General features: G+C 41.2%; 1 protein-coding gene and 1 long non-coding RNA gene across 12 annotated transcripts in view; one reads left to right on the forward strand and one right to left on the reverse strand.

Annotated features, from left to right (window-relative positions):
- The window catches only part of Rbm46 (RNA binding motif protein 46), a 43,827-nt gene extending 40,952 nt beyond the window's left edge, over positions 1 to 2,875 (reverse strand). For 3 of the 8 annotated variants that reach the window (XM_087623173.1, XM_087623206.1, XM_087623184.1), the window contains exon 1: positions 2,717 to 2,875. The gene's annotated coding sequence lies outside the window, so the exon portion shown is untranslated. 8 annotated transcript variants of the gene reach the window in all.
- Positions 2,876 to 3,072: 197 nt separating this feature from the next.
- LOC102555909 (uncharacterized) overlaps positions 3,073 to 24,052 on the forward strand; it is a 103,539-nt gene continuing 82,559 nt past the window's right edge. For all 4 annotated transcript variants that reach the window (XR_015675918.1, XR_015675910.1, XR_015675906.1 and 1 more), the window contains exons 1-2: positions 3,073 to 3,138; positions 5,151 to 5,268. This is a non-coding gene — a long non-coding RNA (uncharacterized LOC102555909). The remainder of the gene's footprint in view (positions 3,139 to 5,150; positions 5,269 to 24,052) is intronic.

Below are 24,052 nucleotides of genomic sequence, written 5' to 3' on the forward strand. Positions count from 1 at the left end.
AACTAAAACCAAACAAATAAAAAAAGGCCGTCTAGTCTGAGCAGTGATTAAAAAACAAGTCTTCAGTGTCTTAATCAACACTGTTCTATCATGACACAGAATACCTACCCATGAATATAATTTAAATCTAAATATCCATCTTTAAATGTCTATGTGAAATTCTGCAAGGGAGGAATCTTGTTACTTTGTCCAGGCGCCCTTGAACTGATTCAGCCTCTCACTTGCTGGATCATTCACGAAATAATGCTACATTTTAAAGGCTCAACTACAGGCGTTGCTAAAAGCTTTTATCTCTTTTCCTTGTTTCAGAATAAGAGACACCATCTCATCTCTCCTTATCATTTTTAGCTTTGTCTAACTTCAACAGGAAGTAGAAAAATCTTGAACTTGTATTCGAACTAAAAGTTCACTTCACTCTGATTCAGGGATAAACTGTAAATGGCCTGTAACTCCAGCTCCAGTGGATCTGATTGATGCCTCTGACCTCCTAAGGCAACTACACTTCTGTGCAAACGCATCATACACAAACATTACACACTACACATGTGTCTATGTATCTTTCACATTTTATTGTCTTTCAAAAAAAATGTAGTGAAAATTTGATAAGTAATTTTTTTCAAAATGGATAGGAAAAAATTGTCTAAAGGACTTTGTTCTATTTGTATTCTAACTCAAACTGAAATGTCATCCACATTATCAAAAGATTTTCTCAGACTATAAAGGTGAACATTATACAAAGTTTAACTCTTTAAATTATATGTAGTTTAATAATACAAGACATCCCTTTTCTATGAAGCACATTATATTTTTGTGACTTGTATCTTGTGAATGTTAAATTCTAAATTTGTTAGTTCAGGTGTTACTGAGATTACTAATGCCAATTTTGAGCAATATTTATTTTAGTGAGACAGGGTACTTCAGATAACATGCTTGAAAAATTTTTAAAAATGTGGTCCTATGCATCTAAAATATTTTATAAATACAAGTTTAGAGGTGGATCATTTCATCTTAAACTATTTCTATTATAAACTTTTAGTTTGATAAACTTTTAGTACTAGGTATTTCATACACACAGAACTGGCTTAAATTTTGGATGATAAAAAGAAACGAACTATTTAGAAAAATCATTTGGGGTCACAATGAGCAGTGAGTTAAAGTGCCTGCTCCTCAGGCCTGGGAACTTGAGTTCCACCTCTGAACCCTACCATGGAAAGGATCAACTCCTCAAAGTTGTCCCAACGTTCATGCAACCCCCTGAACTCAGACATGTAAAACTTGTCTCGGTTATTGCAAACAAAATTTAAATACTAAACACAAAAGCTATGTGCTCTTTGAATTTTTGGGAAATATCTATAAATGCTTTTCTAACTAAAGACCCTAGCTATCATCTTTCTTGGTTTTCTATAGTGTCATTATAAGTCTTATTCATTTGAACACAAAAATCACATCTTTCCTTCGTCTTTTTACCTTGTCAACCATCAGATACTAAAATAAGGCATTAAAAATTTTAATTTACATAAATTACTTACTCGCAATCCTTTTTTAACTTATGGTATGTCTTAAGTTTTCCACCAACAAAATGATTACCACTGAACGCTTAAAGCGTAACTTCACCCATACGATAGAGTTGAATATAATCTTGGTTTTAATATTTCTTCCTTTATAAGGATGTTTGTACCTTACATGAGCTGTTTTATAATTTTGACATCAATATTAAAGTCAAAGACTCTGGTAATGAAAATTAGCACTTAAAACATGGCCACACGCAGGAAATAAGGCATCAGTAGGTATTTAGCAAATACAGTGCGAACAAGATCTGCACGTCCTCAGTGGTTAAGACAGTATTTTAAACAAGTACACTTAAAAACAAAATCTACCTATTACAGCGCTAAGTAAGCTTAATTCCGAAAAGACTACAAAGGAAGTTTCTCAAACTCCTCATTGCCCTGATCCTTGAAATGGAAATTGCTACTTATTTAAATTAGCCTATTTCCAGATGCATATTCATAAAGATGTTACCATCTTTATGCTACCTATGGTGCTTCCTGGTTTTAACTTAATTCCGGAGGGCTAAATGGGGGGTGCATTTTCAGAGCCCACTGGGGTCCCCTGAGATTGCTTCCTGGTTTATCCTTAATCCCAGACGGCTAAATGGGATGCATTTTCAGAGCCCAATGGGGTTCCCTGAGATAAATTCACCAAGAAAGCAGTCCACCCTGCAAGATGCCAGGAACCTCTAGCATCTGCCGAGTCCCTGCACCGGCTCCGTGGTCCTCCCGCACCCCAGGCTGCACTGCGAGCGTTAGCGGGCCCGTCGGGCAGTTGGCTCCCGACAACCACTCACGCAGGTGCCCTGGCAGCTCGGCCGGTTCCCTGTCGGGGCAGCGGAAAGTTCGAGGCCCGGCCGGCTAGGGACTCCGTGGCGCAGCGAGCGGACGCAACGGCGGCGGGAGGCCAGCGAGGTCAGAAGCGGCAGCCAGGAGCCCGAGGGCCCTGGAGTAATTTCTATGGACCGGGCGGCCGCGCAGGGAGCCCGAGGCTACCCGGAGCCGCAGTCGACGGGGCGGCCGCGCAGGCCAGCCCGCGGCCGCCGCCCGACGGTGGCGCCCCGGATTAGCGCGAGGGCACCCCCGACTGCGGCCGTTACCAGCGGTTTGCCGGTCACCCCCACAGCTCCCATTCCCGCCTCACCCCGTCGGGTCTTCAAAGGCCAGACCTAAAATCCCTGGACCAACGAGCACAAACCGCCGCCAGAGCTTTGGATCAGCGCTGTGGGCGGAAGCGGTGGCCAGAGGAGTCGCCGCGGGGCCGGACGGGGCAGGGCGTGGCCAGTGGCGCTCGTGCAGTCCTCGCGCCTCGGAGCCTCGGGCTCTTCGCCTCAGCCTACCGTGCCTCACGTGGAGTGCCCTCACTTCGACCAATCAGCGGCCGCGGGTGGGGGCTAGGGGGCGGGACTGAGGCTTGAAGCCCGAGAAGGCGCTTGCTACAGGAGAAAGGGACTTGGAGTAGCATGCTCGCTGGCCAATCGGGAGGAGAAAAGCGAGTCTCCGTGAGTGGAGTTTGGCGCGTGGAAGACTTGAAGGCGTTACTAAACAAGTTACAATGTGAACTTGTGAGCTTCCCTTCAGGGAGATGTAGGTAGGTTGACAAAGTTCTTTGTCTTATTGGATGGAGTTTGCAAATCTTGAACTTCTGGTTTGATGCAAAACAGTCTTGGGGACTTAAATGAGGACGGGAAAGGTGGTTTTTAAAGCTTCTTAATACCTGATTCCCCTCAAAACAGATACGATAAGACTTGAATGATAAAAACGTTAACATAGTTTTTAGCCCTTTTATGCTTCTTCGTGCCAAAAGCTATTCCAGGGCACCTTTGTCGTTTTCACAGCTTTTTAACCAAGTTATGGCATGTTTTACAGAGAGCAAAACCTACACAGAGAGTTGTAGGCGTTTACACAACGTGTATATTAAGCGAGTCTTAGTTTTGTGCCAAAACCTAGGTATAGAAGCGCTGTGATATGTACTATCCCAAAAGGTGCTCACGAGGAGACCGCTATGCACAATACTAGGGACACGCTGGTAACTCGGAAAGTAGTCATTCTTATATATTTGGTTGTGAGCCTAGCCTTTAACGGCTGAGCCATCTCTCCAGCCCGAAAGTAGTCATTCTTAACCTCTGCTCTGCTCAGTATATTCCAAACAAGTTGAAAGCCTGAGCCACATCTAATATACTTGTTTGGCTTTGATTTTTAAGATTTTTTAACCTCAAAAACTGCAAGAGGAAAGTTTCTTAAACACTTTTTCGTAGTTTTTTTCTCCAGGAAAGAAGGGTTCTTCATGTTCTTCTATCAAATATCTATGCCTTGTCCTTTACAACAATGAATTTTACATAGTTGTGTCTGTGAGCTGAAAAGTTATTTTAAGGGTCGTTGTAGGAACCTTTAAGAGCCAGTAGGTGGCGATATTTTCTTGTAAGATGTGAGAGTGAGTGATCCTGGAAGTGGCCTGGGTGACTGTTTAACATTTCCAATGTTTTTTCACACCCCACACCCCAGTAAAAAGGAAAGCAAGTAGACAAGAGTTTCTTAAAGATCATTAGAATAAGGCCCTAGAAACTTGCTTTAGAAAGACAACTTGAAGACTCAAGTTACAGAATATGTCCTTTCCTCCTTTCAGTCAAAATTTTAAAGAAACTGAGCAAATTTTATTGGCAGATGAATTTTTCATTGACTGCTATAAAAGACATGTCTTCTGCAACCAAAAATAAAGGAATCGCCTTTATTTCTTAGGTTTCCAAGAAGAGGATATCTGAACCCTTTTGCCACAAGTATTCTTTAAGAATAGACTCCAAATTAGAATTTTTTAGAAGCTTTATGGGGAAAGATGATATTAGTGAAGAAAGATGTAAAATGTAGGTGTTCTTTTGACTGGAGAGAAGCCAGAAGCAGGATAAGCCTTTGCTGAAGGAAAAAGCAGAAGAGAAGATCTGTCATTACCTCAAAGGGATATTTCTGCTGACTGTGGCGTAGAAAGAAAAGGTTAAACAGTGGAAAGGGCCCTGAGAAATAGCTCAGCATTCAAGAACCCTTGCTTTTCTTCCAGAGGACCCACATGCAAGTCCAATGACTTTTAACTCTGTAACTCCAGGTGATAGGCCACCTCTGGCCTCTGGACACATACCCACGGGCAGACAGACTCCTATACATAATTTAAAATTAATAAAAAACTTTAAAACGGAAAAAATGTGTAACATAGTTGGCTAGAATAACTATGTAAGTCAATTTTCCCCATACGAAATGCAAGCTTTGGGAAGTTAGAAGTTAGTTTCATACATGCACTATAAAATACAAACCCCCAAAGGTAAGAAAAGTAATGTGAAGTCCCTATAAAATGTTTGCTTTTCAGCTTAGGTCTGATAGAATTAAAGGTAAATTTTCTATATAAAGGTCAGTGTGTTGCCAGAGGTTCCTCTATTCATATCTGGTCGTCATTACAAAGATCCAAAAAACATGGCAACTGCCTGTGTGTTTCTAGAAGTCTTAGCAGTAATATAGAATTCCTGCACAGGAAACAGTCCTACTTTGCTCTGGTTACACTTCAGTCAAGAGGATACCCTCTCAAAAGTTTTTGTTTTGTTTATGATGGTGTTACAGTTACAATTCCAGCACACTGGCCCACTCTCTCTTGGTGGTATGAGACTTTCTACAACTGAATGCCCAGAACTTCCCATCACTGACCCAGGAGCCATTATCAAGAGGATTCCGAGGAAAGGTAGGCGCTTCATGGATGGCTTTTCTGGTGACAGGAATGAGGCATCTTTATGTCCTGTCTGTATTGTCCTAGGATCAACAATCTTACTTTGTATGTAGACCAATGACAAGGTATCAAACCCATGGCCAGAACCTCAGTAAACATCAGTACAAATTGTAGGGAGTCTGATGAAGCCAGACTTCTCTGGTTTGTACTAATTATTAGTTAACATCAGGAACATATTGCTAAGACGTCTTAGTGTGAGGGACAGGAAACAAAGACAGAGGACCAGGGCTCGGACCCAATATGCTCTTCAGAGGCAGGCCTCCAGCTAGACTTGCTTCAGCTAGACTCACCTCCAAGCACAGCACTGCACTGCCACCTGGGACCAGAAACTGAGCAGAGGAGCCTGTTGTGTATGTCTCATTCATGCTCAAACCACAGTGAGGGTCTGTAATATTACCAGGAAAGAAACCTAAGCGGTGAACCTGAAACTGCTGCTCAGAATACGGAGTCCTGCAGGGTCTAGGTTAACCTACTGAGCACATCTGCATGGTCCGCTGACAGCACAACATATAGAAAACTCGTAATCCCCGGTGGAAGTTAGCACACCTACTTATACTCAAGGAAGTGAAGACTGACATTTGCCAATGGTACCAGCCAATCAGGAGCCTGACAGAAAATAGGATCCTCCTATTTTATCAGAGAGAATCCCCCCAGGGAAGACCCAATAAAAGAGCCAGGAAGTATGAAAAAAAATATGATAGCACAATGGAAATAAATTATCATGAAACACAAAAATAAGTGGAATGAATAAATAATTAATTAGTACCCAAACAATTTTCTTAATAGATTTTACTCCTATAAACCTAGAAATTATTTTTGATAATATCTCTCTTATTAGGTAATGGTATCATAGAAAACCAAATACAGTGGCAGGTGTTCTAGGCATTTAAGTGGAACCAGCAAGCCATCAGGATCAGCTTTCTAGCAAGAGCCCGTGCTTTGCTAAACTAAGCTTTGAACCCCACCTCCACGCCAATAGTGCTGGCACCTCCGCCGAGCCCAAACGCAGTTTTCTGAAACCCTGCTATTGACCTCTGCTGACTTTCTGTACAAGGTTCTACTGGCCTTCAACTGTCAGAAGCTTGAGATTACACCCAGGCTTACAAGGCTACTTGGTGTTCTCAGCTTTGTCGTAATACTGACTACAAGGGATAACTGCCTACCCACTTGGAACTTTAAGATTTAAATACAGCTGTCATATTTCATGTCTCTGCGTAAGTCTCTGCCTCCCAGATTGCAGGCCTCATCACTTCCAAGTAAGTGTGGCTTTCCTTGTTCTTAACCGTGTTGATTGCCTTCATGCATGAGAGTGTATACAAAGGCAGCATAAGGGAGTTGAAGATGATAGTGGTGACAGACAAGGATAATGTCAGCACCCTGAACACTGTGCTACCTGGGCAGTTGGTGCTGCGGAAACGTGGCCAGTGGGTGGAAGCCTGGAAAGGAGAGGCGCTTCCTACTGATGTGAGCAGAACTTTTCTTTAATGAGAGTCTCATCTGAATAACAGGAAACTTCAGGGGACAAACACCTTTTGCACCTTAAACCCAGAGCCAGTCCTCAGAGTGAGGATTTGAAACTGGAGTTGTGGATGCAGAGATAACGCAAAGAATTCATTTGCAATGTGCAGCCCACAGCATAGAGTTACTGCTTAATATTCTCACAACAGCCAAAACAGTATCACCCTTACTCCTGTCAGGCAGAATCCAAAACCACATAGGGCTGCCCTTGTCCCTGTGGCTGCCAGAGTCTAGTGGTTCACATTTCCCTTTTCAGTGATCAAAGGTTCAACATGTGCTTTGCAGTTAGATGCTCAATATGAATTTGTTGTATGTAGAAGAACAAAAAGCAAAGAAGCCTGGGCTGGAGAGGTGGCTCAGCAATTAAGAGTACTTGTTGCTCTCAGAAAAGACCGGTTCAATTCCCAGCACCTCTATGGTGGCTCACAACCATCTGTATAATCATGTTTAAAAGTACGTCTCTAGAGAATTATAAGTGAAAAAGTTTCCTATTTGTTTATAGACATAAAAATAATTGTAACACTGAAAGAAAATGACATTTTGGTATGTTTTAAATGTGTGTGTGTGTGTGTGTGTGTGTGTGTGTGTGTGTGTGTGTGTGTGTAAAATGAGTGTATAAAATGTGTCAGAATGCAGAGTGGAAGATAGGTAAGTACTTGAAATGCCTCAAAAGAATGTATAATTTTATTAGTTAGAACACTAAGACAACTGTAATTCAAGGTATAGTCATCAACTTCAAGCTTGCAGCTACACACGATTAGGGGTCAGTTTGGTCCCATTTTATCAAGCCAATACTATAATCACAGGCTGAGAAAAGGCACAGGGACTCTATCAACCAGGTGACTGTACTCTGCAAAGTGCCTTTAGGATGTGATATTGGTTTGTCTTTTTTTTTCTGCTTGCTGGTACCTTCAGGCTGGCAATTAAGAGATGCCAAGAAGACCCAGATGAAGCAGGGAGGCTTCTCTTTACAAGAATAGACTGGACTATGTGGCTTTCCCACAAGACCATCCCACATGTTCAGCATAGCTATCTTCCACTGCATACTGACACATTGCTATGTGCAGGAATGTTTCCTCTTTCCCTGCACAGCTGACTGTGACCTCTCCGCCCTGACTTCCCAGGAGCAGCAGCATGCTGACTGGCTTGGTCCACAACCCTAAAGCTTTGGGAAAGTATGGAGCTCCAGGAGGATAATGAGACCTTCTGCCTTTATGAAGTAGGCATTACTGTTGTGTCTTTATTTGCAGTCCTTTTGTTTCTTTCTCACTCTAGTGGAGACGTGAAGTACTTTGTGGAGTAAGAATGGAGATGGTGAATACCTTTGTCTTGTTTGTGATTAGAGATGTTTCCTTTATTTTTCCCCTTTTAACGTAATGTTGGCTATAGTTTGCCATCTGTAATCTTTAGTGCTTCGTGATGTTTCTTTCAGTGCTAGTTTCAGGACTTTATCATGAAGGAATATTGAACTTTATCAAAAGCCTTTTCAACATCCAATCAAGGCGACCCTGCAGTTGCTGCCCTTGAGTCTATACTCTCTCTGTCTTGTATTTGTTGATCTTTATAAATTGAGCCATGCTTACATTCCTAAATGAAGACAGTGTGGCCATTGTGAGTGGTCATTTTAATGTGTTGTTGAGTTCAGTTTGCAAATATTTATTAAGAATGTTAACTTCCGTGATGATTACTGAGATTGGCTGATAATTTTCTTGCAATCATATCCATATTTTTGTTTGTTTTTTTATTATCCTGATCCAGTTTTATCATCCAGACAATATTGGTGTTATAAAGTAGCATTCTCTCCCTTTCCACTCTATGGATTCTTTCAGGACAGTGGGCTTTAGCTTTTCTTTAAAACTGTGATTTAATGGTGACTGCATCAGGGCCCACGATTCTCTAACCATGAGACTTTTTCTTTCCACAATTGCCTAACTTCTTATAGATCCTATTAAGTTGTATATACCCTCTTGATTAAATTTTGGGAGGTCATATATGTCTAGAAATTTATCCTGTTTATTTTGATATTCTAATTTTTGAGTATCTGGTTTTGAAAGTATACTCTAATGATCCCTTAACTTTTTTGATATCAGTTAAAGTCTCCCTTTTCATCTATAACTTTATTGATTTTGGTCTTTCTCACCGAGTAAATTGGCTAACGTGATCATTCTTATTCTCAGAACCAACTCTATGCATTTCATTACTTCTTAAGAGTTTGAAGAACATCATTTAATTATCCAGGGTATCTCTGGCTTTTAATGTAGGCAGTTGTACCTGTAACCTCCACCTGGTAACTATTTTCATTGTATCCATATGATTCTGTATGCTGTGATTGTATTTTCATTCTGCTCTAGGGATTTTACTCTATCTCCTGACGTTTTTTCAATGATTCATTTATCCCTCAGGATCATGTTCAGTCTCCATTATCTGTACATTTTCTGTAGCATCACTATAATATCAAAGTGTATTACCCTATGATTAGATAGAGTAAAAGAAGCTATTTCTTTTTGGTATTTGTTAAGGCTTACTTTATATCTGAAATTATTTTGGAGAAAATTCCATAGGAAATTAATGTTCAGAAAAGAACATTAATTCTGCAGTTGTTAGATGGAATATTCTTTAGATATCTACTAAGTCCATTTGGCCAATATTGTCACCTAACTGCTATTTATTGACTTTTCTATAGGAATAAGAATAAGGTATTGAATGACCCATCATATTCTGTTGAAGTCAGCGTTTGCCCCAGCAGTGTTTATTTTATAAACATGGATGTGCTGATATTTGGTATGTTTGGAATTATTATATTCTCAGGTGAATTATTTTCTCTGTTTTAACAGTCTCTTGGATTATTCTCTCTTATTCTAAGAGTTCTCTTCAGAGTTTATTATAAACCAGCTTCCTAGACACAGAATAAAAAGGCTATGTACAGCCATTTTAGGAGCTGAGGAGGACTGAGGTGAGTCTAAAGCAGTGCTTCTCAACCACACTTTTGGGTTGCATAGCAGATATCCTGTATATCAGGTACATTATGATTCAAAACTAGAAAATTATAGTTGTGTCTCCTTACTTTCAAATTCTATTTGCTTGAAGTATTTTTTTCTTTTTTTAAATTATTATTTATTTACATTCCAAATGTTTGCCCCTTTCAGATTCCTCCCCTTCAGGTCCCACCTCAAAGAGTTCCCCCCCACCCCCTAACTCCTCCTTTTTGACTCTGAGATGGTACCCCCCTCCCAGCATCTCTCCTCCCTACAAGTCTGTACAGGATTAGGTTCATCCTCTCCTACTGAGGCCAGATAAGGCAGTCCTCTGCTACATATGTGCCAGGGGCCTCTCAGACCAGCCTGTGTATGCTTTTTGGCTTGTGACTTAGTCTCTGGGAGCTCCCAGGGGTCCAGGTTAGTTGATACTCTTGGTCTTCCTATTGGGTTCCCGTCCTCTCCAGTTCCTTCAATCCTTCCCCTAATGTTTTATAGGGGTCATCCTGAGTGAGGTAACCCAGATCCAAAGGACATGCATGGCATGAACTCACTGGTTAGTGAATATTAGCCAAAAGTATAGAATACCTGTGACATACCAAAGACCCTAAGAAGTTAAACAAGAATGAAGGTTCAAATGAGGATGCTTCAACCCTACTTAGAAGGGGGAACAAAATAATCATGGGAGGCAGAGGAATGGTGGGACCTGGGTGAGAGCGGGGAGAAAGGGGAAGGTGAGGGGGAGGATTAGTTATGGGAGGATACAGGAGAGAAGCCCAGGGAGAGAATGAATGGAAATATGCAGCTGCCAGGGGAGGGGTGGGGAACCTCTAGAAAGTCCCATAGAGCAGGGATGGGGAAAACGCCCAGGTCTCAGTGTGGGTAACCTTAGCCCAATTGCCCAACAGTGGGGGCGATGGAGCCTGTAGAGACCGCCTCAGTAGTCAGACTGGGCCTTCATGGAGGACGGCGATGCCAACTCACCTTACAATTTCCACTCCGATCGTTCCTGTCTAAAAGAAATGCAGGGTCAGATGAGGTAGACTGAATGAATGGCTGACCAGCGACCGGCACAACTTGGCATCCGTCCCATGGGCTGGGCACCAAGCCCTGACACTAGTACTGATACTATGTGGTGCTTGCAGACAGGAGCCAAGCATGGCTGTCCTCTAAGAGGCTCTTCCCACAGCCGACTCACACAGATGCAGGTACTCACAGCCAAGCCTTGGGCTTGAAGTATTTCTTGTCCTAAGACTTTGCTCTTCTTTGTTATTGAGTTGTGTTCCTTGCAGGCAAGAATAACTGGGGACTGTTCTTTAATCCACTCTGCTAGTTTGTTTTATTACTGAAGAATTAAGGTCATTAACACTCAGTTGTGGAGAAGTATGACTTAATTCATGACGTTTTGTTGGTTCTGTAGTATTTGGTACATTTCTAACCCTCATTTGCTCATCCTCTGTTCTTTTTCATGACCTCATGGTGTGTGTCTTTTTTTCCCTTGGGGTGTAGAATTGCTTAACTCTAGCTGAGTGGTCATGAAAGCTTTCACTTTGTAATTACTGTGGGATATTTTGTTTTTCTTTCAATTTCGAAGGATAATTTTGCTGCATCTTCCCCTGTATTAGGAAAATTATTCTATTTTTTTGCTTTGTTTGTTTTTTTTTGTTTTTTTATTTTCTTCTTTTTGCTTTTGTTTTGAGACAAGGCCTTTTCAGGTAGCTCTGGCTGGCCTGGAATTCACTGTGTAGAGTAGACCAGTCTTGAATGTGCAGAGAGAGATCCACCTTACCTCTACCTCCAGAGTGCTGGGATTAAAGGCATGTGCCACTAACCTTAGCTTTGGCTATGATTTTGTTGAGTGTGTTTTCTTTGTCTATAATTTGTATGTCTCTTCCTTCTGTGCCCACGAGTTGTAAGCTTTGTCTGTTGATGGTGCACCCTAAATCTTTCGTGTCCTGCTTATTTATATTCTCAGTAATTCACCTTTTTGTCTGACTATGCTAAGTTATCTTTCTCTCCTAAAGTTCTGATGGTGTGCCTTCTGCTTCATTAAACTGGGAGTGAGGTTTCCTGAATTTTTTTTATTTAATTTACTGAGCTTTTCATGATCAGATTTTCAATTCAGAAGTTACTGTCCCATTTTACTTTGTTGAACATTCTTATTGACTACTACTTTTCATTTCTTTGTCTGGAATTTCATTTACTCTCACTAGAAAATTTTACTGTGAACTCATTCACTGTTAAATGTCCCTTTTTATGACTTGTTTTTCTGCATTGGGACTTGTATATCTGAAATTAAGTTGTTGGTTATATTTTTATTACCTTGTATTAATTACCTAACTCAATGTTGTAACAAAAAGTCTCCAAATGGCAGCTTATGTCAGGAAGCAAGGGTTTGTCTCACTTTACAGACAGCCCATCATGGCAGGGAAGACATGACAGTAGAAGCACATTGTGTCCTCGCTCAAGAATTGAGGAGTGAGTGTTTGTGCTCAGCTCACTTTCTCTGTGTATTCAGTGCCAACACAGAGCCACATTTCCAGCAGTTCTTCCCACCTCAGCTCACCAACCTAACCTAGATAATCTCCCACACATATACCCGTACATTTGTTTCCATAGTGATTCTAAGTCCTCTCAGGCTGACAATCAAGATTAACCACCACCTATCATGTGCCTTCAACTGGAGCATTCGTACTGTTTAAGTGAAGTTAAGTTGTAGTCAGCCCGAGAGGTAGTTTATGATGGACTGGAGCTATAACTCAGTAGCAGAACCCTCAGTCTACATGCTAAGGGCACTGGACATAGCCTCCTGCACCTTTCCAAGCACAGAATACTAACTATAGAAGCAACTGCAACTGAAGGATAAACCCACTAAGAAAATACTCTGTAGTGGAAGGGAAATAAATGCAAAAGGAGCATTTTCTGAAAGCCCTCAGATGCTGTCAGTGATGGAGTGTATGCCTAGTATAAGTCCTGCACTCTCTCCTCATAAGATGCACAGGTACACACGCACATTCACGCACACACACACACGTGCATGCATGCACTGATGCACACATGCACACTTAAGAGACGATACCTACATTGCATGGTTCCAGCATGGGTGGTCAGAAGAAAAGATACTAACAATGTAGAGAGATGTAACATGTGTCAACAGTAGCCACTCTTGATGGTCTAGTGAAGCATCACTCAACAGAAGACCTGGGCTTTAAACTGTCTATAAACCCTTAGCCAATTTTAGAAACCCACACTTTTAGTATTTCGACCCCATCCTATCTTATGCCTTAAATTCCTTCTTGTCAGACATAGTTATTATGAAGTTTATTGTTTTCATAAATCTCCATCCAGAATACCTGTGTGAAATATAAAAAGAATGTGCAGTCATGTTTCCTGTGTGCATCCAGCCATCTGTGCATGAGGCGCCAGAGGCAGAGTAAAGGTGTGAGTGCTGAGGGGCAGCAGGGAAAGCTAGGAAAAGCGGGCATCTCAGCACTGATGGAGCATGCAGCAACCGCTCCATTCTTGCTTTCCACCCAGCAATGAGACAGCCAACCACAGCAGGTGTCTGGGCAAACCTAGACACTTACCGGATCCAGTCCTCTTGCTTGATCAGGTCCTTGGAGCAGCTCCAGGCTGAACCATACTCTGACAAGAGCTGTTGATCTGATAAATTTTGCAACTTGGACTTTTTGTTTGACTCAACACAAATAAAGAGATTTTGTCAGGAACACTTACACATTCATTCTTCAAAGGAGAGGTGATTCAGCCAGGCGCCAGATAAAGGTGCTTTCAAAACTTACATGGGTCACAGTAGAACAAAGAGATAAGAAGTGCTTACCCCTGCCCAGTTTGGGGATAGAGTACCCAAGATTGTTTACTCTTCCATTATGTTTTCCAAAAATGTTTCAATTTTATAAAATGTTGATATTCAATTGTAGCAATTATGAATATCTCCGAGGCCACGCTGCTCAGCTAGTTTCCAGAAGAGCTAGAATTTGAGTCTTATGTGATTTTGATTTCTGTATGTCAGGGAAGAAATGTAAGAAACTTAACTCAAGGTATTTAAATGGCAGTTTGAGTCCAGACTCATGATCCAATTCCTCTTACCCAATAAAAACGGATTCAGGAAATACATTCTTTTTAAAGAAACTGGTAGAGTGAGAATGTTGATTGACTGAACAGAACCTCTGATAGTTACTGGTTCTTTTCCTATCATGGAGTGTTTGCCCCCACAAGAATTATAAACTCACAGTTATGCTCTCACATCGTGTGTATGTGCACATGTGAGTACACACACTGAGGACTGGGTCTAGCAAGTTGTGTATGATAAGTATGGTCACCTCTATAACACTAGATGACACCTACAGCCCCTGATTAATGTATTAAGTTGATTAGAGACAGTGTCACTATGTAACCCCAGTTGGCCGAGCCTCCCAGAGATGCTCCTCCTTTGCCTCCAAAGCACTGCCACTACCCTTTTGCTGCCTCTTCCTCATCCAGCTTGGTGCCATTCTGTTTGTCTAGATTATTTTTATGTGTATGAATGTTTTCTTAGCATGTATATCTGTGTATTGCCACGTGTTGTGTCCCAGGAAAGCTCAGAAGAGAGCATCGGATTCCCTCAAACTCAAGTTATAGACAGTTAAAAGCTGCCAAGTAGGTTCTGGGAACTGAACCTGGGTCCTCTCCACAAATGCTTTTCATCACAGTAGAGTCATCTCTCCAACCACAATATTTTTCCCTTAAAATGTTATTTGCTTGCCTGTATGTATCCATATGCATGGGTATCATATATGTGTAGAAGAGGGTGTTAGATCTCCTGGACCTGGAGTTACAGGCAACTGTGAACTACCTGACGTGAAATTCTGGGAACCAAACTCAGGAAGAGTAGTGAATGATCTTAACCACTGAGCCATCTCTCCAGCTGTATACTTCTTAATTGAAGACTATGAGATCATCATTGCACAGGAGTGAAAAATGATGCCCAATACTGTACACCATTTTTTGAAATCTGTGGTAATTTGAATAAGAATAAGACTTACAGGATCACATATTTGATTGCTTAGTCACCAGGGAATGCCAGTATTTAAAAGGATTATAAGGATTAGGAGGTGTAGCTTGTTGGAGAAAGTGGAGAAAGTTGGGGGTGGGCTTAGAATTCTGGCAAAGAAAGACACATTACCTTATTAAAGGATAATTAATCTTCCTATCTCAAAAGCTTCTGGTGGACCTGCCTGTATTAGTGAGTGTCCTCTAGAGGAAAAGAACTTGTAGAATGACTATGTATGATAAAAGGGGATTTATTACAGAATGAGTTCTGCTTAGTCCAGACAATGGCTGTTTCACAATGAGAAGGCTAGGAGTCTGATCATTGTTCAGCCCATGAGGTTGGTGTCTCTGCAGACCCAATCTGGCAATGGAGTCCTGAAGGATTGCTGGAAAGCTGATCTTCAGTCTACATTGTACCCTGAAGAAGCTGGATTTAATATCACCCATAGCAACAGGATAGATTAATTTACCAGTTTAGTGAGGGCCAGCAGGCAAAAAGCAAGGTTTCCCTTTTCCTTGTCCTTTCATGTAGGCCACCACCACAAGGTGTGGCCCAGATTAATAAGGGTCCCCTTGCTTCAAATAATATGACTAAAATAATCCCTCAACAGGAATTCCTAGCAACTTGGGTTTTAGTTGGTTCCACTTGCAGCAAAGTTGACAATGAAGCTTAGCCATCATGCTGCCTTTGTGGGGGTGGTCCCTTGGCTGGGAAATTGACTGCACCCACTGAATTAACTCCATCTAGCTTACCCTAATGGGCCTCATAGAGTCCTGATCAAGATTATAACACTAGTACCTAGAATTAACAAAATGGTGTTGTGTAAAGGTAGTTGTTCAAATATCAGAGCATAGCAAGCTGAAGAGGGAAAAGGGAACATTCCCTGTGTTTCAGTCAGTGTTCTATTGCTGTGAAGAGACAAGGTAGGTCGTCAAGCCAACTCTTATAAAAGAAATCATTTAATCATGGGCTTGCTCACCATTTCAGAGGGTCAGTCCATTATCGTCACAGCAGGGAGCAGGACAGCACACAGGCAGGTAAGCATGTGCTGGAGCAGTTGCTGAGAGCTCCATCACCACAGGCAGCAGCCACATCCTGTAATCCTTCCCAAACAGTTCATCAGCTGGGAACTCAGCATGCAAATATATGGGGCTGTGGGGGCCATTTTTATTCAAACCACCCCATATTGATGTCTATTCGCCCCACTTGCCTATGTATCCATAAATACAGCTATTACCTGTAATGCAGACATCCTCTTCATTACATCCTAGCCAGATCGCTCATTCCTAACTGTCACCTGTGGCAGTGGGACCTTTAAGCAAAGCTTCTACTGACTTCAGACTCCTTAGACAGAGCCTTCTGCGACATTGCCTCCTAATTGTACTATCACTGAGTCAGATTTTTTCACAAAGATGGGCGATTGCTTAGGAAAGGATGAGTACCTCTTCCTTTTTGATTTTTTTCCTTTTATTGAAAATTGATGCTTTTTTCTCACATACTATATGATTATGGTTTTCCCCTGCTTTTACTCCTCCCAGTTCCTCCACAGCTCCCCTAACATCTGTATCCACTCACTTTCTGTCTCTAGGAAAAAGCAGGTTACTAAGTAATAATAATAAAATAGAATGCAATAAGATAAAAAATAAAACACAATAAAATGGACAAAACAAACAGAAGGAAAAGAACCCAAGAGAATGCACAAGACATGAGAGACTAACTTGTAACAAACTGAGGAATCACAAAAACACTAAATGTGAGGCCATAATATATACACATAGTATATAGTATATTACTCATTATATATAACATTACATTACACACACACACACACACACACAGAGAGAGAGAGAGAGAGAGAGAGAGAGAGAGAGAGGAGAGAGAGAGAGAGTAAATATACAAAGGACCCCATACACACCTTTGCAGGCCCTGTGTGTGCTCCCTCAGTCTGTGAGTTCATATGTACTTTGATCATGTTGATTTAGAGGGCCTTGTTTTCTTGGTGCCCCCCCATCACCTTTGGCTCTTAAACTCCATTTCTATGAGGTTCCCTGAGCCAGGTCTCTCATTCTGTGTGTTGTCTATCTGTGCATCTCTACATTTGTTCCCATCTGCTACAGAAGGAAACGTCCCTGATGATGGCCGAGGAAAGTACTGTTCTATGGGGATAACACAAAGTCATTAGGAGCAGTTTTATCACTAAATTCTCTCCCTCCTTCTCTCCCTCCCTCCTTCAGTCCCTCTCTCTTTTTCCCTCTCTCTTCCTCTCTCCATTTTTAGAGCAGCATTATTTGGTTTTACCCTATGTCATTGGGTTATCAAGTCAGGTTTGTGAGTTAGTGTTTCCAGTTTTCTTCAAACAACATGCAGATTCCTGTACCAAGGGCATTAGAATGTAGGGGCGAAGGCTGTATATAGACACCAGCTCGACTTTCCCATGTTCTGTGAGGTATATTGGTATTTTCTTAAGCAACAGGGCTTTGCTGTCAGTTTGTGGAGAACAACTGATAGTCTCAGCAACAACCTGGGTTATTTGAAGACTCCCATGGGATTTCTTTGGCCAAGAACTCAATTAGATATAACCCAGCCCAGAGACAGGAAGCTTCATTTGGCTGCAAGAGAGGGCCAGTTGTGGCATTGCCCTCAGCCTTTGGTGATTTCATTTATATTGCCTTCATATATGTGTATATTTTAGGAAGCCTCTGCTGTATTAGATTCCCATTACTATCCCTCAAATGGCCTTTGATTTTAGCTGTCTCTCCCTGTATTACCTCCTTCATATCCCTTTGGCCTTCCCCTCCCTACGTGATCATCCTTTTCCAGACCCCATTCACTCATAATTATTCTCTTTCCCTTTAGTAATGAGCTCTATCTGCCACCCTAGTTCCTAACGTTGTACCTAACTTCTGCATCCATCAATTGTAGCTCTGTTAGCATTGACTTAACAGCCAATATGCACAGGTAAGCAAATATATACTATATTTGTCTTTCTGGCTCTGGATACCTCATCCAGAATGACTTTTTCTAGTTTGTGAATTTCATAGTTTTATTCTTTTGAACAGTACAGTAATACTCCATTGTATAAGTACACCACCTTTCCTTTATCCATTCTTCTGTTAAAGGACACTGAGGTTGTTCCCAGTTTCTTGCTATTGTGAATAGAACAGCATGAACATGTTTGAGCAAGTGTCTCTGTGGTAAGATTAAGCATCCTTTGGGTATATGTCCAAGAGTGATATAGCTAGAAACTGAGGTAGGTTGATCCTCATCCTCATGCAGAGCCACCACGCCGATTGCTACAGCAGCTGTGTAAATTTGCACTCCTACTAGCAACGAATAGGTGTTCCTCTTGCTGCACATCCTTGACAGCATGAGCTGTCACTTGTCTTAGTGACCTTGACCAATCTGACAGGGACGGTCTCTTTCTTAAAGCACAACTTAAACCCCAAAGACATTAGTCTTGGTGCTTGAATGATCTCCACTGTGCTGAGAGCTCTCACATGGCTTTGTGCCTTTATGTTTATGGTGCCCTGTACCCGGAATGGCCTAAAAATGGGAGATCCTTTTTTTCAGTGTTGATAATGTTATAGAGATCTCCTTCTGCACGCCCACTTGACCTCCTAATCCTTGTGTTCCCTGATGAGTGGATTCAGATGAGACACAGAGCACAGTAGAGAAAATGCCAGTATTTACTGTAGAAGAAAAGGAGTTGAGCGTAGGCAGTGACTACAGCAGCTATGGCAGAGGAAATGCTGCCCCAGACTGAATGAGGACAGTTGCCACTGACTGTCATATAGACCTGCATGTTTAGGAAGAAGTTTTATAGCTTTCTAAAGTCTCTGGAACAGACAGCTGTTTGTTTGTTTGTTTGTTTGTTTGTTTGTTTGTTTGTTTCAAATTTTTTTAGGTTGGGAAGTGGTTTACCCTTTTTTGTCCATTTTTTTATTTAATCTTTTCTTACAGTCCAGACTTTATCCCTTCCTGGTCCACCCTCTGACTGTTCCACATCTCATACCTCCTCCCCCTTTCTCTACGAGGATGTCCCCACCTCCCAAACCCCACCTGCACTGCACTAGACCTCACCACTCCCCGGGGCCTTCAGTCTCTTGAGGGTTAGACCGGGAGTCCTCTGCTGTATATGTGTTGGGGGTCTCATATCAGCTCAGGTATGCTGCCTGGTTGGTGGTTCAGTGTCTGAGAGACCTCAGGGGTCTGGGTTAGTTGAGACTGATGGTCTTCTTATAGGGTCACCTTCCTCCTCAGCTGCTTTCAGTTTTGGAACAGACAGCTTTCCTCAGGGCATTTTCCTTCCCAGATTATTGACAGAGCTCATTAGGATTAATTCATTTGTTTTTAATTAACTCATAGGAAAGAGAAAATATTAGTCTTTTACAGGTCCTCCTACAGGGTTACCCTCCTCCTTAGCTTCCTCCAGCTTTTCCCTAATTCAAACAAAGGGGTCGGCATCTTCTGTTTGTTGGTTGGGTACAAATATTTGTATCTGATTCTTACAGCTGCTTGCTGGGTCATTTGGAGGGCAGTCATGATGCATCCCTTTTTGTGAGCACCCTATAGCCTCAGTAATGGTGTCAGGCCTTGGGGCCTCCCCTTGAGCTGGATCCCCCTTTGGGCCTGTTGCTGGACCTTCGTTTCCTCGGGCTTTTCTCCATTTCCATCCCTGCATTTCTTTCAGACAGGAAGAATTATGGGTCAGAGCTTTAGCGTGGGATAGCAACCCCATCCCTTACTTGATGCCCTGTCTTTATGCTGGAGGAGGATTCAGTAAGTTCCCTCTCCCCACTGTAGGGCCTTTCATCTAGGGTCCCCACCCCTACCCCCAGCACCCCTGCCACCATGGAGTCTTGAGAGTTTCTCACTCCCCAGGTCTCTGGTACATTCTAAAGGGTCTTTGAAACCTCCTTCCTCCTGAGGTCCCCTGTTTGCTTTGTTTCTGCTGGCCCTCAGGGCTTCAGTCCTTTTCCCCCACCTAATACCAGATCTTGTTCCCCTCTCTCCCCATCTACATCTCCTTTCCCTCCGCAGCCCCTCCCTCCGTCCCAAGTAGAACCGAGGTGTCCTCACTTGGTCCCTTCAGCTTGTTGAACTTTTTGAGTTCTGTAGACTGTATCTTGGGTATTCTATACTTTTTTTTGGCTAATACCCACATGTCCTTTTGAGTCTGAGTTACCTCACTCAGGATGATATTTTCTACTTCTATCCATTTCCCTGAAAAACTCAAAATGTCCTCGTTCTTAATAGCTGATAAGTATTCCATTGTGTAAATGAACCACGTTTTCTATATTCATTCTTCTGTCATGGGACATCTGGGTTGTTTCCTGCTTCTGGATATCACAAATAAGGCCACTATGAACATAGTGGACCATGTGCTTTGTGGCATGGTGGGGTATCTTTTGGGTATATTCCCAAGAGTGGTATTTCTGGATCTTTAGGTAGGCGTATTTCCAATTTTCCAAGGAAACTCCAAATTGATTTCAGAGAGTGGTTGTACCAATTTGCAACCCCACCAGCAGTGGAGGAGTGTTCCTCTTTCTCCACATCCTCACCAACAGGTATTGTCACCTGAGATTTTGATCTTAGCCAGTCTGACTGGTGTAAGGTAGAATCTCAGGGTCATTTTGATTTGCATTTCTCTGATCACTAAGGACTTTGAACATTTATTTAGGTGCTTCTCAGCCATTTGAGATTCCTCTATTGTGAATTCTCAGTTTAGTTCTTACCCTATTTTTTGATTGGGTTATTTGGTTTTTTTGGTGGTAAGCTTCTTGAGTTCTTTGTATATTTTGGACATTAGCCCTATATCAGATGTGGGGTTAGTGAAGATTTATTCCCAATCTGTAGGATGCCGATTTATCTTATTGACTATATCCTTTGCCTTACAGAAGCTTTCTAGTTTCATGAGGTCCCATTTATCAATTCTTGATCTTGAGCGTGAATTATGTTTAGTAAATTTCTGCCTGTTGCAATGAATTCAAGGCTCTTTCCCACTTTCTCTTCTATTGAATTCAGTGTATCAGGTTTTATTTTTGTTGAGGTCCTTGATCCACTTGGACTTGAGCTTTGTGCATGGTGACAAATATGGGTCTATTTTCATTTTTTCTACATACAGACAACCAGTTTGACCAGTACCATTTATTGAAAATGCTTTCTTTTTTTCCACTGTATATTTTTGGCTTCTTTGTCAAAGATCAAGTGTGTTTAAGTGTGTGGTTTTATTTCTGGGTATTCAATTCTATTCCAATGATCAATCTGTCTGTCTCTGTACCAATACCATGCAATTTTTTTTTTTGGTTCTTTTTTTCGGAGCTGGGGACCGAACCCAGGGCCTTGCGCTTCCTAGGTAAGCGCTCTACCACTGAGCTAAATCCCCAGCCCCAATACCATGCAATTTTTATCACTTTTCTCTGTAGTAGAGCTTGAGGTTAGGGACAGTGGTTCCCCCAGCCATTCTTTTATTGTTAAGAATTGTTTTCGCTATTCTGGGTTTTTTGCCTTTCCAGATGAATTTAAGAATTGCTCTTTCCATGTCTTTGAAGAATTGTGTTGGGATTTTGATGGGGATTGCATTCAATCTGTAGATTGCCTTTGATAGGAGGGTCATTTTTTACTATGTTAATTCTGCCAATCCATGAGCGTGGAAGATCTCTCCATTTTCTGAGATCTATTTCTTTCTTGAAAGACTTGAAGTTCTTATCATAAAGTCTTTTACTTGTTTGGTTAGAGTTACCCCCAAGATATTTTATTATCTGTTGCTATAGTGACGGGAATTGTTTCCCTTATTTCTTTCTCAGTCTGTTTATCATTTCTATAAAGGAAGGCTACTGATTTATATGAGTTAATTTTATATCTGGCCACTTTGCTGAAGTTGTTTATCACCTGGAGAAGTGCTCTGGTAGAATTTTTGGGGTCACTTATGTATCTTATCATATCATCTGCAAATAGTAATACATTTAATTCTTCTTGGGCAATTGTATCCCCTTCATCTCTTTTTGATGTGTTATTGTTCTACCTAGCACTTTAAATACTATATTGAATAAATATCAGGATAGTGTTCATCCTTGATTTCTCCCAGATTTTAGTGGGATAGCTTCAAGTATCTCTCCATTAAATTTGATATTGGCTGTTGGTTTGCAGTAAATTGCTTTTATTATATTTAGGTTTGAGCCTCGAATTCCTGATCTCTCCAATACTTTTAACATGAAGGGGTGTTGTATTTGGTAAAATGCTTTTTTTCTGCATCCAAGGAGATGATAATGTGATTTTTTTCTTTGGGTTTGTTTATATGGTGAATTATGTTAATGAATTTCCGTATATTGACCCAACCTTGCATCCCTGTAATGAAGACTACTTGATCATGGTGAATGATGGTTTTGATGTGTTCTTGGATTTGGTTTTCGAGAATTTTATTGAGTATTTTTGCATCCATATTCATAAGTAAGTTTGGTCTGAAGTTCTCTTTTATGGTAGGGTCCTTGTATGGTTTAGGTATCAGAGTAATTAGGCTTCCTAGAATGAATTATGTAGTGTTCCTTCTGTTTCTATTTTATGGAATGGTTTGAGGAATATTGGTATCAGTTCTTTGAAGGTCTGGTAGAATTCTGAACTAAATCCATCTGGCCCTGGACTTTTTTTTAGTTGGTAGGTTTTTAATGACTTCTTCTATTTCCTTATGGGATATAGGTCTGTTTAGAGCGTTTACTTGCTCTTGGTTTAACTTTGGTATATGGTATCTGTCTAGAAAACTATCCATTTCATCTAGATTTTCCAGTTTTGTTGAGTATAGACTTTTGTAGTAGCATCTGATGATTTCTTTTTTTTTTTTTTTTTTGAATTTTCTGTTTCTGGTGTTATGTCTCCCTTTTCAGTTCTGATTTTGTAAATTTGGATACTGCCTCTGGGTCCTTTAGTTAGTTTGGCTAGGAGTTTATCTATCTTCTTGATTCTCTCAAGGAACCAGGTTTTGGTTTTGCTTGTTTCTATTTGGTTGATTTCAGCCCTGAGTTTTACTTCCTGCCTTCTACTCCTCTTAGGTGAATTTCCTTCTTTTTGTTCTATAGCTCTCAGGTGTGCTGTTAAGTTGCCAGTTTCTTTACCAGTGCACTTAGTGCTATGAATTTTCCTCTTAGCACTGGTTTCATTGTTCCCCATTGATTTGGGTATGAGGTATCAACGTTTTCATTAAATTCCAGGAAGTCTTTAATTTCTTTCTTTATTTCATCCTTGACCAAATCATCATTGAGTAGAGAGTTGTTCAGTTTCCACGTGTATGTGGGTTTTCTGTTGCTGTTATTGAAGAGCAGCTTTAGGCAATGGTAGTCTTATAGGGTGCATGGAATTATTTCAGTCTTCTTGTATCAGTTGAGGGTTGTTTTGTGACCAATTATATTTTGAAGAAGGTACCATGAGGTGCTGAAAAGAAGGTGTATTCTTTTGTTTTAGGGTGAAATGTTCTGTAGATATCTGTTAAATCCATTTGGTTCATAACCTCTATTAGTCTCACTGTGTCTCTGTTTAGTTTCTGTTTAAATGACCTGTCCATTGGTAAGAGTGGGGTGTTGAAGTCTCCCACTATTATTGTGTGGGGTTCAATATGTGTTTTGAGCTTTACTAAAGTTTCTTTTGTGAAGGTGGAAGCCTTTGCATTTGGGGTATAGATGTTCAGAATTGAGACTTTCTCTTGGTGGATTTTCCCTTTGATGAATATGAAGTGTCCTTCCTTTTCTCCTTTCTGAAAATTAATGTATTACCAGGGATACCAGAGGTGGGGTTTGAAACTCATGAGAGTGGCCAATCCAAGGCTTCTATTTTTTATTCTCTTAAGATTTATTTTAAGTGTGTGTGTGTGTGTGTGTGTGTGTGTGTGTGTGTCTTCCTGTATGCGCACCACATGCATGCCTGATGCCAAATGAGGTACAAAAAGGATGTCACATCTCCCGGAGCTGGAATTATTGGCAGTTGTGAGCTTTCATGTGAATGCTGAGGAGAGAACCAGGTCCTGTGCAAGGCCAGCAGGTGCTGAGACATCGCTGCAGACCTGGCCTTCTAATTTTTGACTAGATACTTAACATTATTGTTACCCTTTTGTCCTCAAACAACCCTTTCCCCCATCCTTAGAATTGTGAAACCAGTAATGCCACCTGCAACTGAGTAGGAAAGGGTTATTTTGTTCTTCACCAAGAAA

This window comes from Rattus norvegicus, chromosome 2 (assembly GCF_021556685.1).
Source record: "Rattus norvegicus strain SHRSP/BbbUtx chromosome 2, alternate assembly SHRSP_T2T, whole genome shotgun sequence".
Classification (NCBI taxonomy): domain Eukaryota; kingdom Metazoa; phylum Chordata; class Mammalia; order Rodentia; family Muridae; genus Rattus; species Rattus norvegicus.